This window comes from Theropithecus gelada, chromosome 19, assembly GCF_003255815.1.
Source record: "Theropithecus gelada isolate Dixy chromosome 19, Tgel_1.0, whole genome shotgun sequence".
Classification (NCBI taxonomy): Eukaryota; Metazoa; Chordata; class Mammalia; order Primates; family Cercopithecidae; genus Theropithecus; species Theropithecus gelada.
This window is the reverse complement of record NC_037687.1, coordinates 32505508-32521194: the sequence shown is the minus strand read 5'-3', so window position 1 is coordinate 32521194 and position 15687 is coordinate 32505508. Positions and strand designations below refer to the sequence as shown.

The 15687-nt window shown below is 50.1% G+C and overlaps 1 pseudogene; it reads left to right on the top strand.

Moving 5' to 3' along the window:
- The first annotated feature begins 171 nt into the window (after positions 1-171).
- On the top strand, positions 172-1650 carry LOC112613555 (annotated as a pseudogene).
- The last annotated feature ends 14037 nt before the right edge of the window (positions 1651-15687 follow it).

Genomic DNA, 15687 nt, shown 5'->3' with positions numbered 1-15687 from the left:
CAGATCGGCCCTTGGACAGGAGTCAAAGCCTCCTTCCGGGATGTCCTGGCAGACAAGATTCCTCCTCCTATTACGTCACTGCTTGAGCCAAGGCCTCCTTCCCATGATGTCATCCCAGAGGAAGAGGCCGGCCCATGAGGTCATCGCTAGCAAACATGTCTGTGTTCTCTGATGTCATCACAGGGACAAGGCCTCCTTCCCATGAGCTCATCACAGAGGAAGAGGCCAGCCCGTGAGTCCTCGCTGGAGGCCATGTCCATGTTCTATGGTGTCCTCAGAGGCTTCCTTCTTGTGGTGTAATAACAGAGATGATGCCTTGCCCCATGGCATTCGATCCTGTGGTGTCACTGCAGAGACAATCTCACCGCTAACTCCAAGGCCTCTTTTGGCATCATCGCCATGGGGAAGATATTTTCTCCCTGTGTCTCTGCAGCAGAGAAGATGCCTCTGTCCTATGATGTCATCGTTACAGACAAAGCCATCTTCCTGGGACACGTCGCAGGGGAAAATGCCTCACCAACTGTGTCCTCACTAGACCTAAGGTCTCCTTTTCACCACATCATCACAGGGACCCTGCCTCCTTCCTGTGATGCCATCACCAGAGAAGGTGCCTTGCCCTATGACGTCATCAGAGGGACCGTGCCTCTTCCTGTGATGTCATCACCAGAGATGACCACCCACTCTGGGACCTCTCCAGGAGCAGGCCCCTTCTGCACTGTCGCCCAGAGGCTACGTGCTCTGAGATGGCACGAGGAGAGGCCTCCATTGCTGCCACCATGTTGTAGAAGGCAGGGCAGGCCCAGAGTCCAGGACAACCCCAGGGAAGATGCCAGGGAGCAGAGAGGAGCCCTGTCCTGAGATGTTGTCTGAAGGAAGCATCGCTGGGAAGCTGCCCATGTGGAGGGCCTCCTCCAGAAATGATGGTCTGTGTAGGCTGTTGGCAGTGAACCCCCTACCCCAGTGCTGTGATGGCATCACCAGAGTTTCCTCCTCAGAGGCACTGCCCACTCTGGGAGGCCATCGGTATTGATGGTGTCACCAGAGTTACTGCCTTGTCCCACCGTGACTTAGCTTGGTTGCTCCCTCCCCAAACCCAAGGGACATGCCCAGCAGCATCTCTGCTAGACCCTCTGAGAGGAAATGGGGCCTTGGATCCCATACCTGTGCTATGACTCCTGGGAGACAGAACCACCAGATGCCCTTCTGCTCCCAGGAGGCCACTCTGGATCACCAGGGTCCTGGAGTCCTGGCACTCATAGGTGTCCTATAGCCTGGCCTCACTCTTCTTTCTGCCATATCTAGAGACAATCGCCTCTGTCAACAAAGTCCTAGCCTTCTACTGGGGGGAGGTGCTTGAGGTACATCTACTCTTGCCCTCACTGACACTGTCAGCACCACACAATACCCGCCACTCATGATGGCACTGTACCCGGGGTCAAGTGTTACCCATGTCTGAGGATGGAATCCTTTCCCAGGATTCCCTATGACCCCCAACTATGGTAACATCTTCTTCCAGGATTTACCATGACTAATGGTGTCACTATCTCCCAAGACTCTCCATAGCCAACGGTGTCACCACCCTCCATGACTCCTCACAACCACGGTGTCATCATCTTTCAGGAGCCACCACAGCTGACGATGTCATCATTTCCTAGATCCCACCATGACCAATGATGACATTACCTTCCAGAATCCACTATGCCTGACACAGACATCCTCTACTGAAATCCACTAGGACTGATGATGCCACCATTTCCCATAATCCCTCATGATTTTGGTGTCATCACCTCCCATGACAGAACCATGGTGTCATCCTCCCAGGATCCACTTCAACCATGGTGTCATCATATCCCAGAATTCATTACACCTAAGAGTGTCATGATGTCATCACCTGCCAGATCCACTTTAACTGTGTGTCTTCATGTCCCAGGAGTCACCATAGCTATTATGTTATCAGTTCTCAGGATCCACTCCAACCATGATGTTATTATCTCCCAGGATCCGTGAGATCCAATGCTGTCACCACCCACTAGGATCCACCATAACCCTGGTGTCATCATCTCCCAGGATCCATGAGGTCCAGTGCTGTCACCATCCACTAGGATCCACCATAACCCTGGTGTCATCATCTCCTGTGATCCATGAGATCCAACGTTGTCACCACCCACTAGGATCCACCATAACCCTGGTGTCATCTCCCAGGATCCATGAGGTCCAATGTTGTCACCATCCACTAGGATCCACCATAACCCTGGTGCCATCATCTCTCAGGATCCACGAGATCCAATGTTGTCACCATCCACTAGGATCCACCATAACCCTGGTGTCATCCCAGAGTCCACTGCAACCATGTGCCATCACCCCCCAAGAGCCATCATCTTAGGAACCAAGTACCATGACGGGCTGTATTTCAGTTGTCCTCTGGGGCCGCATGGTACTTACAGTAGTTCACTTAAGGGGAACCAGCATAACAGGCCATATTCCCGTGTCCACAAAAAGGACAGGGGCGGGGCCAGCTGCCCCCCTCTGATGACTTCACCCCGACTCTGGCCCTCCTTATGTCACTGCCTCACTCCTGACTGAGGATGTTGCCTGGATCAACCCCACCACAGATGTGGCCTCAGCCAACCTCACCTTACCCCCCGGTGAGGTACCCAGGCCCCTCCTGACAGCAGCGCTGCCCCTCACCCAGCCATCTGACTGGTGACAGGGTCAACCCAGAAACCTCTCATCACCAGAGGGGAAGCATTTCAACCCTCAGGTGACACCACTGCCCCCTGCCCAGTCCCTGTCACTGGGGCCCCTACCAGGATCAGCTCTCTGCTGGCCCCGGCCAAATTCTCCTCAGATATCCCCGACCCCCGCAGGATGGGCCAAAGCTGGTGACCGACCTGGGGCCTTCAGGGCTGTCTTCTGCCGGCCTCATCCTGCAGCAGGGACGCTGGAGAGCAACGGTCCCTGCCAGCACATCTGCAGGGCCAGGGGTGCTCCTTCACCTCCCTCCCTAACACCCTAACACCGGGGGAGCCTCCAGGGGCGGCAGGAAGTCCCCAGCACCCACTGCACAATCTGCCCTCAATTCTCTTTGTACATAGCCATGTTGCGGGGGCGGCCATTCCCCCACTCTTAAAGGGCTACACGCCCCTCCCCCAGCCCCTAGGGCAAGGTGGGGGGGGTCTCTTCTTCCTCCCCTGGGCCGTCCCCCTCCCTCTTATGTCTCCCCGCAAACACTGGCACCTCACCCTCCTTCTTGTCAGGAGCTTGGGGCAGAGAGCTGGCCCTTGGCTCACACCACAGCGAGGAAACGGCACACTGAGGAAACGGGGTTACCCAAATCTACCTAGGCCCTGGTGCCAGTTCTTCAACCCCACAGCTTCTAGCTGCTCTGAGGAGCTCCTCCCATCCCTTCCGGGGCCTCCCCAGCCCGACACCGCTCAGGCCGACTGTGACTTCCCCAGAAAGGAGCCAGCTTGAGCGCCCGCCCCCTCGCAGCCCCCTCCCAGCCCCCTCCCCTCTGCGCCACACCTCTGCGGAACACTCAGCTTTCTCCAGCCGCCAGGATTTGGGGGTTCGGGCCTTTCAGCTTTTGTATCCCCTTCCACTAGCTCTAGGCCAGCCTGGATTCCAGGAATCCCGCCCCCAGCCCTGTCCCCATTCAGGCGGCACAGGCTGCCTGACCCTGGGGCCTTGATCTGACCTCAAATAAGCCATAGAGGGGAGAAGTCCTGAGGGGTGGGAGCCGGTGTGTACTGACAATTCCCCTCCACGTGTCCTGAGCTGGGACCTTGTCATCTGCCCCAACACATGCAAATGCACACAAGTCCATGCATACACAAGCACGCACGTGTGCGTGCGCGCGCACAAACATGCACACACACACACACACACACACACACACACACACACAGGCATCTCCCTTTCTGGCTGGGGGAGCATGGGAGGGGGCGGTTCACAGGGAGAAGATAAATAGTTCCACACCTGAAGACCCTCCAACAGCTTCTGCCTCCCTCCTCCTCCCTTCCTTTCTCCACTCCCCTCTCCAACACTGGTCCCTTCCCCAAACTGATTCCCTGGTGAGGACAGCCAGAGGAGCTGTGACTTGGTATTTTTTGGAATAAATAGACATTTTCCTGATCGAAGTTCTCAAGGCTTACTGTGGAGAAAGGATGGATTTCCATCCATGTTTGTGGGTCACAGGGGAGGCCCCCTGGCCTCCAACGTGTAGCTGGGTGTAGCAGGTGGGCAATGTGCCAAAGGATGGGCTTCTAAGCATTTGTTCCCAGGCCAGGGCCCACCACCAAGAGGAGGGGTCAGGGACTGGAGGTGGGGGTGCACTGTAGGGTGCTTCTAAGTTCTGGGTTTTGTTCTAAGCCGTCGTCATGCCGGGCGCAGTGGCTCACGCCTGTAATCCCAGCACTTTGGGAGGCCGAGATGGGCGGATCACAAGGTCAGGAGATCGAGACCATCCTGGCTAACATGGTGAAACCCCATCTCTACTAAAAATAAAAAAAATAAAAATTAAAAAAATTAGCCAGGCGTGGTGGCGGGCGCCTGTAGTCCCAGCTACTCCGGAGGCTGAGGCAGGAGAATGGCGTGAATCCAGGAGGCAGAGCTTGCAGTGAGACAAGATCGCGCCACTGCACTCAAGCCCGGGTGACAGAGCGAGACTCCATCTCAAAAACAAACAAACAAACGACAACAACAAAAAAAACACCTTATGGCTCACAGTTCTGGAGGCCTGAAGTCCAACATCAAGGAGGTGGCAGGCCGGCCAGGCACGGTGGCTCACGCCTGTAATCCCAGCACGTTGGGAAGCCAAGGCAGGCGGATCACCTGAGGTCAAGAGTTTGAGATCAGCCTGGCCAACATGGCAAAACCCCATCTCTACTAAAAATACAAAAAAAAAAGTTATCTGGGTGTGGTGGCGGGCACTGTAATTCCAGCTAACCAGGAGGCTGAAGCAGGAGAACTGCTTGAGCTTGGGAAGCAGAGGTTGCAGTGCACTGAAATCCCATCACTGCACTCCAGCCTGGGCAACATAATGAGACTCTGTCGGAAAAAAAAAAAGTAAAAAGGAGGTGGCGGCGGGGCTGGTTCCTTCTTCCTCAAGAGGGGATCTGCTCAGGCCTCTCTCTCAGGCCTGGTGCTTGGCTGGTACCTTAGGCATCCCTTGGTTTGTAGCTGCACTTCTCCCTGTCTTCACATAGTCTTCCCTCTGTGTGTGTCTGTCTCTGTATCAAAATGCCGCCCCCCACTTTTTGTTTTTTGGGGTTTTTTTTTTTTTTGAGATGGAGTCTCTCTCTGTCACCCAGGCTGGAGTGGCGTGATCTCAGCTCACTGCAACCTCTGCTTCCCGGGTTCAAATGAGTCTACTGCCTTAGCCTCCCCAGTAGCTGGGACTACAGGCGCGCGCCACCACGCCCAGCTAATTTTTGTATTTTTAGTAGAGATGGGGTTTCACCATACTGGTCAGGCTGGTCTTGAACTCCTGACCTCATGATCTGCCCACATCGGCCTCCCAAACTGCTGGGATTACAGGCGTGAGCCACCGCGCCCGGCCCAAACTCCCCTTTTTATGATGACACTGGTGATGTTAGATGAGGAGCCATGAGGAGCCTCCCACGTAACTTCAGCTTAACTCGTGCATCTGCAAAGACCCTCTCTCCAAACGAGGTCACGGCCACAGGGACGGGGTCGTCAGGACTGGACTCAAACGTCTTTTTTGAGAGACATAATCCGGCCCGTAAGAGGAGGTGTGGCCTGGTGCAGTCCACTGAAGTGTCCATTTTTAAGATAATTAGGAAGCATTTTCCAACTGGACATGGTGGCCCACCACCATAATCCTAGCACTTTGTGAGGCTGAGGTGAGAGGATTGTTGAGGCCAGGAGTTCAAGATCAGCCTGGGCAACATAGCAAGACCTCATCTCTTCTAAAAATTTAAAAATTGGCCAGGTGTGGTGGCTCATGCCTATAATCCCAGCACTTTGGCAGGCCGAGGAAGGTGGATCGCCTGAGGTCAGGAGTTCGAGGCTACAGTGAGCTATGATTGCACCACTACACTCCAGCCTGGGCAACAGAGCGAGACCCTGTCTCAAAAGTAAAAAATAGCCAGGCGCGGTGGCTCACGCCTGTAACCCCAGCACTGTGGGAGGCTAAGGCAGGTGGATTACTTGAGGTCAGGAGTTTGAGATGAGCCTGGACAACGTGGTGAAACCTTGTCTCTTATTAAAAACATAAAAATCAGCTGGACGTGGTGGCGTGCACCTGTAGTCCCAGCTATTTGGGAGGGTGAGGCAGGAGAATCACTTGAACTCGGGAGGCAGAGGTTTCAGTGAGCTGAGATCGCGTCACTCCAGCCGGGGTGACAGAGCAAGACTGTCTCAAAACTAAAAAATACGAAAAGGAAGCATTCTCCCTGCCTGCTTCCCTATCCCACCCAGTGCATTAAAACATTTGCGCAGTGCGGACTAGAGTTGCCTCCTTGCCTTAGTACTTGGATGCAGACTCTGGCCAAGAGGGGAGGTTCCTCTATGTACCAATTTTATGAACTTTAGGAAAATTCTCCCTAGATGCAACTAAATGTTTGTCTCTAAGCTGCAGGCTTTCACCTTGCATCTGAGGGTTTGTTTGCACATCACTCTGGAAAGAGAATTGGAGAGACACACACAAAAGACAGGTAGAAAAATACCACGAGGCAGCAACTACCCATCCCCAGTTTGAGACTCCAAGGGGCACCGTTGAATTTTATTTTCTGCTATGCCAGTTCACTAATTCAGTCAACAAAATACAGTGAACGGCACAAACAAGGTCCTTGTTCTTGAGGAACAAGTGAATCCATGGAAGTCCCTCAGTTCTCCCACAAACCTCTCTTGGCTTCTGTTCCTGGCAACCAAATGCACCCTGACAATGACAGTGATTGTAATGGGGAAAAAATTAGAAAATCCAGAGAAACAAGGAGAGAACAAAATGGAGATCTCCTGATTTCTTGCTGCTCAGAGTCAAATGCTGTTTGCATTAGCTATGTTTTCTTCTAGAAATTTCCTCATGATTTTTTTTTTTTTTTTACAAATCAGCCTTCCTATATATAGACTGCTCTGTAACCTCTTTTCTCTTTTATTTCTTTTTTAATTTTGTTTTGTTTTTTGAGACAGAGTATCGCTCTGTCACCCAGGCNTTTTGTTTTGTTTTTTGAGACAGAGTATCGCTCTGTCACCCAGGCTGGAGTGCAGTGGCGCGATCTCGGCTCACTGCAACCCCTGCCTCCCAGGTTCAAGTGATTCTCCTGCCTCAGCCTCCCAGTAGCTGGGACTATAGGCACACACCACCATGCCTTGCTAATTTTTGTATTTTTAGTAGAGATGAGGTTTCACCATATTAACCAGGCTGGTCTCAAACTCCTGACCTTGTGATCCACCTGCCTCAGCCTCCCAAAGTGCTGGGATTACAGGCATGAGCCACCGTGCCTGGTCCTTTTTTTTTTTGAGATAGAGTCTCGCCCTGTCTCCCAGGTTGGAGTGCAATGGCGTGATCTCAGCTCACTGCAACCTCTGCCTCCCAGATGCAAGCAATTCTCGTATCTCAGCCTCCTGAGTAGCTGGAACTACAGGCGTGTGCCACCATGCCCAGCTAATTTTTGTATTTTTAGTAGAGACCAGGTTTCATCATGTTCACCAGGCTGGTCTCGAACTCCTGACCTCAGGTGATCTGCCCACCTCGGACTCCCAACGTGCTGGGATTACAGGCATGCGCCGCCATGCCTGACTCTACTTTTTTTTTTTTTTTTTTTTTTTGACAGAATTTTTAAATTCTGCAGTAGGAGAATCGCTTGAACTCAGGAGGAGGAGGTTGCAGTGAGCCAAGATCGCTGAGATCGCCGAGATCGTGCCGCTGCACTCCAGCCTGGCTGGCAGAGTGGGAAAATAAAGAAAAGAAAAGAAAAGAAAAAAGCAGAAGCAGAAGCAGCAGAAATAGAAGCGGAAGCAGAAGTGGAAACTGGAAGTGGACGAGGAAGAGAAAGAAAAAGAAAAAAGAATTTTAAAAAAATGTAGAGATGGGACTCTGGCTATGCTGACCAGGCTGGTCTTGAACTCCTGGCCTCGAGCGATCCTCCCACCTCATCCTCCCACAGTGTAATTTAAATGCAAATGGTGCAGACTTTGCCTGCCATTCCCCTCACTAAGCATATGCCAAGGAGCGCGCCGAGATGGGCGACTGGAGTGTCATTCCTCTCCCTCGGAGGGTGATTAGCTTCCCACTCTGAATCGGAACTCCAGTGCTTCAGCGTATGTATTTTCACTCCTCATGGACGCCGCATGCCAGCCAACAGCTTCATTTGTGTTCCACAAGAGAAGAGCAATCTGCTCCACACCCACCGTGTGCGGGGCGGGCAAGTCAAGGATAAGATCTGACGTGAGCATTCTGCCTCCAAGGTTCGCCTTTGTAACCTAACAGTCGCTCAACTGGCAACCCCACCGTGCCAATAAAGGCAGCCTCTCGGCAGCTATTCTTAACCCGCATCTGACGGGTGGGCTTGGGAACGTCTCCAATCTATGCCAGATGTTGTGTGCAGGCTTTTTCGTTTCACTTTGCTTGACTTTATATTTTGAAATAATTTCAAACTTACAGAACAGTCAGTCAAAGAATTTCTGTGTCATTTTCACCAACTCACCATTTGTTACCATTATATGACATCACTGTATGATTTTCTTTCCACATAACATCACTGTATGGTTTTCTTTCTCTATAAATATTCATCTCAGCTGGGCATGGTGGTTCATACCTGTAATCCCAACACTTTGAGAGGCAGGGGCAGGTGGATTGCTTAAGCTCAGGACTTCCAGACCAGACTGGGCAACATAGTAAAACCTCATCTCTACAAAAAATAAAATAAAATAAAATAAATACAAAAAAATTAGCCAGGCATGTTGGCATGCACCTGTAGTTTCAGCTACTCAGGAGGCTGAGGTGGGAGGATCACTTGAGCCCAGGAGGTGGAGGTTGCAGTCAGCCAAGATCACACCACTGCACTCCAGCCTGGACCACAAAGCCAGAACCTGTCTCAAAAAAAAAAAAAAAAAAAGCCAGACATGGTGGCTCATGCCTGTAATTCCAGCACTTTGGGAGGCTGAGGAGGGTGATCACCTGAGGTCAGGAGTTCGAGACCAGCCTGGCCAACATGGTGAAACCCCATCTCTACTAAAAATACAAAACATAGCTGGGCATGGTGCAGCCATGATACAGGCACGCGCCTGTAATCCCAGCTACTCCCTAGGCTGAGGCAGGAGAATCACTTGAACCCAGGAGGCAGAGGTTGCAGTGAGCCAAAATCACGCCATTGCACTTCAGCCTGGGCAACAAAGGCGAAACTCCATCAAAAAAAAAAAAAAAAAAAAAAAATGCCAGGAGCAGTGGCTCACACCTGTAATCCCAGCATTTTGGGAGGCCAAGGCGAGCGGATCATGAGGTCAGAAGATCAAGACCATCCCGGTTAACACGGTGAAACCCCGTCTCTACTAAAAATACAAAAAATTAGCCGGGCATGGTGGCAGGTGCCTATAGTCCCAGATACTCGGGAGGCTGAGGCAGGAGAATCTCTTGAACCCAGGAGGTGGAGGTTGCAGTGAGCTGAGATTGCGCCACTGCACTCCAGCCTGGGCGACAGAGCAGAGCAAGACTCCGTCTCAAAAAAAAAAAAAAGATTGAGGGGGTGGGGCATCACTCCTACAGATCCTTCAGACACTAACAAAAAGAAGAAAAAGAATTTCATTAAGCATGGGCAAATTTTGAATAAGTATTTTGCAGAAAAATATAAATAACCAATAAACACAAGATCCTCAACATCATTGGTCATCAGAAAAATCAAAATTAAAATTATAACTGCAAGTACTAAAAAAGCTATAGAGGAATTGGAACCTTCATATATTACTGGGAGGAATGCAAATTGGTGCAGCCATTTTAGAAAACATTACAGTAATACTATATAAAGTTAAGAATACATTTACCATACAGCCTATCAACTTCATTCCTATTTGCTATCCATGAGAAATAGACACATATGTCCATACAAAATCAAGTACATGAATGGTGATAGCATAAAACATTCATAATAGCCAAAAACATTCATTAGCTGGTGAATTGATAAATTCACTAGTTATACATACTTACTATGGACTTAGCAATAAAAGAGCAAACAATTAGTCTATATTCATATTACTACAATATGAATATATATCTAGTACATTATGCTTACTGCAAGAATACAAACACTACATAATATGTACTGTATGATTACATTTGTATGAAATTTTAGATAAACAAAAATGTGTTGACAGAGGGAAGATCTGTGGTTGCCTGGCTTCTGGAGTGTGGAGAGAAGATCAAGTACAAAGAGGAATGAGAAAACTTATGATGAGGGCATTGGTGTGTATCTTGATTAAAGTAGAGTTTACACAATTGTATAAAGTTATGAAAAAAATCACTGAATTGTATATTTTAACCTGGTTAACTTAATTGTATGTAAATAATATCTTAATAAATAAAAGAGAGATATATAGATAGAGTCAAAAGAACATTTGACTTTTGATTGTTGCTATATGAAGCTTCCTGGAACTACTGCCAACATTCTGAAACCAGAGATAAATAAGCCTGAAACAACAAACATGAGAACCATAGTCAAAATGCTAAAAATCTCACAGGGGAAAGATGAGAAGAATCTTCCTTGTTCTGTCATGATACTATTTTGGTGTTAAATTAATCTACCTTAGAGCCATCTTTTGTTTCCATTTTTTTTTATTAAAATAGGAAGAAAGAAAGGAAGGAAGAANAAAAAAAAAAAAAAAAAAAAAAAAAAGATCATGTTTTTTTCTACGGAGACATTTGGGAGTAAGCTGCATCCATCACATCCCTTTGCCCCAGAGGCCATTCTGAAGAACAAGGCTGCTCTCTTACACATCCACAGCATAATTACACACTCGAGAATTTCACATCGGCCAAGTCCATGTTTGAGTTTCATCAAGCGTCCTTCAGAGCAGCTTTCGGTTTGTGACACTCCAGGATTGGGTGCTGCATCCAGCTATTGTGCTTCTTGAATTGCCTTCAATCTTAAACAGTTACTCATTATTTGTCTTTCTTTTGTATTTTCAGTTTTTATTCTTGCACACAACTCACGCAGAGATGAAAGAGACTTTTTTTTAAGAGATGGGGTCTCACTATGTTACCCAGGCTGGAACTCCTGGGCTCAAGCAATCCTCCTGCCTCAGCCTCCCAAAGTGCTGGGATTACAGGTGGCAGCCACCACGCCCAGCCCAGTCTTTGTCTTTCTTAATGCTGATTTTTTAAATAATCCAGGTAGGCCATTTTATAGAATGTCCTTTGCATTTAGGTGCATTTGATGTTTCCTCATGATTAGATCTGGGTTACATGTGTGAGAGAGGAAAACCACAGAAGTGACACCAGAGTCTCAGTGCTTTGGCTGAAGGAAACCCATGCTCTTATCCTTCCTGAAGTTCACGTGCTCAGAGCTCATATGTTCACGTGCTCAGAGCTCAAACGAGGCTCACTGCAGCCTCGGCCTTCTGGGCACAAGTGATCCTCCCGCCTCAGCCTCCTGAATAGCTGGGATTACAGGTGCACACCAATGTGCCCGGCTAATTTTTAAGCATTGTTTTTTATTAGAGATGGGGGTCTCACTGTGTTGCCCAGGCTGGTCTTAAACTTCTGGGCTCAAGCCATCCTCCTGCCTCGGACTCCCAAAGTGCTGGGATTACAGGTGTGAGCCGCTGCACCCGGCCAACAACAGAAGTCTATTTCTTCAGTTCTGGAGGCTGGAAGTCCGAGATCAAGGTGTCAGCTACCCAAAGTGCTGGGATTACAGCCATGAGCTACCACACACAGGCTGATGCTATGTAGTTATCTTTTTTCTCCTCAAACTTTCACCTGCTGCTTTGGCCTCCACTGATGATTATCTTGGCTGAATCAACTATTTTTTTTTTTTTTTTTTCCGAGATGGAGTCTTGCTCTGTCATTCAGGCTGGAGTGCAGTGGCATGATCTTGGCTCACTGCAACCTCCGCTTTCCTGATTCAAGCAATTCTCCTGCCTCAACCTCCCGTGTAGCTGGGATTACAGGCATGTGCCACCACGCCCGGCTAATTTTTGTATTTTTAGTAGAGACAGGGTTTCACCATGTTGGCCAGGCTGGTCTCCAACTCCTGGCCTCATTATCTGCCCACTTTGGCCTCCCAAAGTGCTGGGATTACAGGAGTGAACCACTGCACCCAGCCTTGGCTGAATCAATCATTACAATGATGTTTGAATACTGGCAATCTTCAAAGTATCTGAATATCACTCTCCAAAAGTTGAACGGCAATCTTCAGATGATAATTTTCCAACCTCATTATTCTTTTCACATGTATTAGTTAGCATTTGTACTTGTTTTTTCAGGGAAATGGATCCTGTACTTTCATCAGATTCTTTGAGACACCAATGATTCAAAAAACAACAAATCCTCCCTCATTTTCAATGGCTATAGCATATTCTGTCCTATGGATGCAGCATAATTTTTTCCCAGTTCCTACTGTTACAGGATCTTTGGGGTGTCGATTTTCTTCCCCCCCCGGAAACCTCTGTTGCCAATGGCGCCTTTGCCAGAGTTCTTGTCCTGAGTCCAGGAAGAATGAGGTACGCAGACAAGCGAAGGGTGAAGAAGACAAGGATGAGCTTGATTTAGTGTTACAACAGCTCAGAAGACCCACAGTGGGTAGCTTCTCTCTGTAGGCAGGTCATCTGCTGAGTGTTCAGCTCTCAGCAGAGAGGAGGTTCTGGAGAGGGCAGCTCCTCTCTGCAACTGGTCATCCTAATGTCTGCAATTCTCAGCACAGAGGAGGCCTTGGTGGGGGTGGCTCCTCTCTGCCAGCAGGTCGTCTCTGCAGATAGCTCCTCTCTGCAGCTGATCTTCCAGTCATCTCTCCTCCCTCTTCCTTCTCTGGCTGTCCTCTGCCCTGCCCTGGCTGAGCCCAGGGCTTTTATGGACCTCAGAGGGGAGGAAGTGCATGCTGATTGGTCCATGGGCAGCCATTGGCGGCCCAGAAGAGGCACCACGTGTCCCCACTTGGGTCCTCGGGACTGGCAGCCCGGCCCCCAGCCTTCAGACCCTCACTAGGACCCACCCCCTTCTGCCCAGGCCTCCCACTGCCATTCACAGCCCCAGGGCTCTGCCCTAACCACTGATCTGAGATGGGAGCAGGAGCCAGGAGCGGTGAGAAGCCAGGCGGTGGGAACAGGCACCCTGAGACTGAAGGGATGGAGGGGGTCCTTCCTGGGGCCCCCAAGGGTGCAGGCTGCAGAGACTGCACCCAGGAGCTCCCACCCCACCAACTCAGAAGGGCTCGGGCTCCCAACTGTTCCAGCTCCTATCTGCTCTGTGGAGCTGGAGGCCTAGATCTGCAGTGTTGGGTCTGGTGGCTGCAGCCGCACCCAGAAGGGCAGATCCTGCCTGTTCCCGGCACCCCACCACCCCCAAGAGCACAGGGAGGCTCAGAATAGCAGCAGCCCCTGCCATCACTACCAATAGATGTTTGGGTTTTCCCTAGGTTTTACTACTCTAAACAATACTTGAGGAACATCTTTTTGCACACCACTTGGTGCACTCCCTTAATTTTCTTTTTCTGTTTTTTTTCTTTTTTTTTTTTTCTTTTTTTGAGACGGAGCCTTGCTCTGTCACCCAGGCTGGAGAGCAGTGGTGCGATCTTGGCTCACTGCAACCTCCGACTCCCTGGTTCAAGCAATTCTCCTGCCTCAGCCTCCCGAGTAGCTGGGATTACAGGCACGCCCACCACATCCAGCTAATTTTTTGTAATTTTAGTAGAGACAGGGTTTCGCCATGTTGGCCAGGCTGGTCTCAATCACCTGACCTCGTAATCTGCCCGCCTCGGCCTCCCAAAGTGCTAGGATTACAGGTGTGAACCACTGCGCCTGGCCATTCCCTTAAATTTTCTTTAGGATGAGCTCTCAGAAGGTGAGTGACAGGTGCATTTCGAGGACTTTTGCTAGACAATGCCAACTACAACTCAGCGGACCTGTGCCCAGTCCACGTATGTGAGGATGTCCGTGTGCTCCCACCTCCCCAGCACCAGGCATTTTTCTGTGTAGGCTTCGTGTGCATCACCAGTGTCGGTTGTACAGTCATCACAGGAAATTCCCAGTGCACTCAAGAAGTCTCTGCCTTGTGCTCGGGGATTTGCGAAGCAGGACTGACCCGGGCAATGCATTTAATTACTGGTGTGTCTGTCACTAGAGGGAGCACCCGATCCACTTAAGGACCTATTTTCGCATTGCTAAGGGCCTCTCCCACCCAGGAGAGTTCCAACTTCAGCTCCAGAGGCATGGAGGAAAGTCGTTCTTGTCAATTACCTACCCCAGCGTGTGCACACACCTCAAGCTGGGAAGGTCACAAGTGTCTGCTCAGAAGTATTCAGGCACTAAGGAGCAGAGAACCTGCTACCAACCACAGACCAGCAGACTCAGAAACTCAGGAAAGGATGCTCAACCTCACAGGGAAGAAAGGAGACGCAAATAAAAGCCGGGACACCCTTGACTCGCCCATGATGCTGAATCTTTTGAAGACTGCTCATCTGCAGGCTGACTCCTGTGAGGGGACTTGGACACTGGCAGTTTCCTCTGCCTGGAATGGCCTTTCTCTGGATTCCCACAAAACTTGCTCTCTTACTTCCTTTAAATTATTATTATTTTAAACAAAGTCTCGCTCTGTCACCCAGGCTAAAGTGCAGTGGCATGATCTCAGCTCACTACCACCTCCACCTCCGCTTCCCGGGTTCAAGTGATTCTCCTGCCTCGGTCTCCCAAGTAGCTGGGACTACAGGCACGAATCACCACGCCCTGCTGATTTTTGTATTTTTAGTAAAGACGAGGTTTCACCATGTTGGCCAGGCTGGTCTCGAACTCCTCTTCAAGTGACCCGCCCACTTCAGCTCCCCAAAGTGCTGGGATCTGGGTTTACAGGCATGAGCCACTGTGCCCGGCCACTTCCTTTAAATCTTTATTCAGATGTTACCTTCTCTAGTAAAATTAGTTCTACCCTATTTAAAACTGTCCCCCTTGGCTGGGTGCAGTGGCTCACGCCTGTAATCCCAACACTTTGGGAGGCCGAGGCGGGCGGATCACGAGGTCAGGAGTTCAAGACCAGCCTGGGCAACATGGTGAAACCTCGTCTCTATTAAACATACAAAAAATTAGCCAGGTGTGGTGGTGCACGCCTGTAATCCCAGCTACTGGAGGCTGAGGCAGAAGAATCGCTTGAACCTGGGAGGCAGAGGTTGCAGGGAGCCGAGATCATGCCACTGCACTCCAGCCTGGGCAACAGGGTGAGACTCCGTCTCAAAAAAAGAACACTGTACCCCCACACCGGGCGTGGTGGCTCACGCCTGTAATCCCAGCACTTTGGGAGGCCGAGGTGGCAGGATCATGAGGTCAGGAGTTCAAGACCAGCCTGGCCAACATAGTAAAACCCCATCTCTACTAAAAATACAGAAATTAGCCGGGCATGGTGGTGCCCACCTGTAGTCCCAGCTACTCGGGAGGCTGAGACAAGAGAATCGCTTGAACCTGGGAGGAAGAGGTTGCAGTGAGCCGAGTCGGCACCACCGCACTCCAGCCTGGGCAAAAGAGCAA